We start from the raw sequence: 3,361 nt of genomic DNA, 5'->3' as shown, positions 1-3,361 counted from the left end.
TTCCTACATCGGAGAGCGTGTTGCTCCTATTAACCCCTAGCTATCCAGGAACTTGCTTGGGCTCAGGAGCTATAGCTCAGTGGCGAGGTCCAGTACCTTTATTGCAGCAGGCTTCCTGTGTACAGGGGTTCAAATCCCACCAACGCCCTTAAAATATCTTTCAAGTACTCTTGTTTATATTTTTGGGTCTTTACTCTATTATTACTGCATACAACAAATTTTATTATGGAGCCTTGCAGTTCACCCTTAAGGCCTGATTCTGAGGAGGATGAATAATCCTTCAAACAGGATTTAAACAAATTTATTCAATCCTCAGTAAAAAATGCTCTGAAAGCATCAATGTATAAAATGTCTAAAAACATTGAAAGCTCAGTAATGTCCATGGTGTCCAATTCTATGGCCCATTCTGCGGGGGAAAGCAGAAAACGAAAAATTACTTCTTTTAAATCAAGCAAAGGCGCACTGACTGAGAGTGAGCTTGCCTCACACCAGACTGAGGACTTGATTCCTCCCAGGCCTCCTTCTAAGGAGGGGAATTCCGCCAAAAAACTGGCGTCCCTACTGAAATGTAAATCAAAAACGAAACATATCCCCGCGCCTAAAAAGATTTTTATTTCAGAAATATTGGACACAGATGATGAGGACATGGACAATTTATCTCAGTCAGATAATCCTGATGATACGTTTTCCCCTGCATCTCCTCCCCCCAAACGTATCAAATTTTCTCCAGATGGCCCCTCGACCAGCGTGGTTGATTCTGAGGGTGTTCCCATGTTCGACCCGTCCCTCATTCACCATCCTAACTCAACTGAGTGGCTCCCGTTGGACCACGTGGGTGAATATATTTCTTCCCGCCTACGCCTACCTTTAGACAAACAGACACGTTCCAAACTCAAATCTGAATGTCCTAGACCATCGTTGGATTCCAACATTACTGTAACTCCAGCTATAGATGAGTCTCTCATCACGTTCTTTACCAAATTCGGTAAAGACCCCCGTAAAGGGGTAGACAAAGCCTGGACAAACTTCTGGACGTGGTCGGCCCTCTAGCAAGAATATTTGATTTAGCCGAATCAGCCAGACTAGAGGACTCCCCAATCGATCCCTTAGATCTTTCCCTTTGGACCCAAAGAGCCTTTTGCCTTTTGGGCAATGCAAATTCAGCTATCATTCATGAGAGACGCAAGGGTCTCCTCCTCAGAATGGATCCTAAGCTGGCTAACCTGGCTACTCGGGATCCCGGCATCCAGGCCGATGGTAAACTCTTTGGCGACTCATTCATCAAAGATCTTAGCCGTTTCGTCTCCACCTTTTCGTCTCTAGACAAGCCTCAACAATCACTGAAAAAGGTCTTTAACCAACGTGTTTTTACCCGGGCCGTTAGAGGTAGGAGCTGCTTTACTGGCCACTCATATAGGAATCAAGGCTCAAGAGGATATTCCAACTCCCTCAGTTCCTACCACCAAGAATTTAAACCCCACTTTTACCCACAAAGATCAAGGGGCTTTCGCAATCGTGGTCAGCGCTTCTCCAGATCGTCCAATAACCAAGGTAAGCCAACTTTCTGGCCCTCCCGTGGGAGGGCGTCTTCGCTTCTTCCTTCAAAAATGGAAATCAATTTCTGCAGACCCATGGGTTCTTTCCACTATTCAGGGTTACCGTATCGAACTCCTCTCTCCTCCGTACCAATCCTATCTCCCTCCTCTTCCAAGGTTCTCTCTCCAAAGGTCATCTCTAATTTCTTTAGAAATTCAATCCCTTTTAGAAAAAGATGCCATTCAAAATTGCACCCCAGATTCTTCCGGCTTCATCAGCTCTATCTTCTTCGTTCACAAAAAGAACAAAAAACTAAGACCAGTAATCAACCTAAAATCCTTCAACCAATTTGTCGTCTATCGACACTTCAAGATGGCGACTATCATCCATCGCAGGGATATTTTACTCCAAGGCGATTGGCTAGTCAGACTGGATCTGCAGGACGCATATCTGACCATTCCTATTCATCCTTCTCACAAAAAATACTTACAATTTCATTGGAATTCAAAAACGTATAATTTTTCCTCCCTTCCGTTCGGCCTATCATCGGCACCGTGGTGCTTCACAAAACTATTAAAACCGGTCGTAACCTATCTTCGATCTCTGGGCATCAGACTTATTATCTACCTCGACGATATACTAATTATGCACCAGAGCAATTCTTCCCTTCTGGCTCATCTACAGATAACATCCACTCTTCTTGCAGAGCTCGGTTTCCTCATAAATCATGAAAAATCCGTGATGGTTCCCTCGCAACAAATAGAATTTCTTGGCTTCCAGATAAATTCGGTTTCGGCCTCCCTGCTCCTTCCCCGTTCCAAGCTTTCTGCAATCAAAAAAAAGAGTTGGTTCTAACTCTTCAAAAAGATTCTATTTCCCTCAGAGCTCTAGCAAGAGTCGTCTTCTTTCTTCTTCCATCCAGGCTATCTTCCCGGGACCCCTTCATTACCGTGCTCTTCAGCGTCTCAAAATTCTACATCTCCGTCGCGGTTTGGCCTTCTCCGACCTCGTGTCACTAGACCAAGAATCCCAAATGGAAATTCAATGGTGGATATCCCATTTAGAGGCTTGGAACGGCAGATCCATCTTCCCCTCTATGCCCGATCTTGTGTTAGAATTAGATGCAAGTCTCACGGGTTGGGGCGCCCGCTGTGATTCGATATCGACTGGCGGTATATGGTCCGCAGAGGAGTCCATATTGCACATAAAATGTTTAGAGCTTCTTGCAGGCTCCTTTGCGATCAGAAGCTTTACGAAAAACAGAGCATGATGCTCCATTCTTCTCCGCATGGACAATATATCCGCGGTCCGCTACATCAACCACCTGGGAGGCACCAGGTCCAGACCTCTTGCTCTTCTGGCCAAGAGCCTCTGGGAATTTTGTCTGTCCCACAATTTTTCCCTCCTAGCCGAGTATCTCCAGGCTCCTTGAATTCCAATGCAGACTGGCATTCACGCCATATCTCGGACTCCAGCGATTGGAAATTACACCACTCAGTCTTTCATGAAATAGAAAGAAAATTGGGCCCTTTCCAAGTAGATCTCTTTGCGTCCGGACTCAATTCCCAACTTCCTCATTTCTTCAGTTGGCGCCCGGATCCTCTGGCCCTAGCTACAGACGCCTTTCTCCAAGATTGGTGCAGAACCCTCAATTATGCTTTCCCCCCATTTCTTCTAATCAACAGAGTTTTGAATCAGGTCAGACGTCAAAAGGCGTCCCTTGTCCTGTTAGTCCCCTTCTGGCAATCTCAGGTGTGGTTTCCACCCCTCCTCGAATTTACGGTAATCTTTCCAATCTTACTCCCCTCGTTTCCGTCTCTCCTTT

This window comes from Pleurodeles waltl, chromosome 12, assembly GCF_031143425.1.
Source record: "Pleurodeles waltl isolate 20211129_DDA chromosome 12, aPleWal1.hap1.20221129, whole genome shotgun sequence".
Lineage (NCBI taxonomy): Eukaryota > Metazoa > Chordata > Amphibia > Caudata > Salamandridae > Pleurodeles > Pleurodeles waltl.
Note: the sequence above shows the minus strand (reverse complement) of the source record.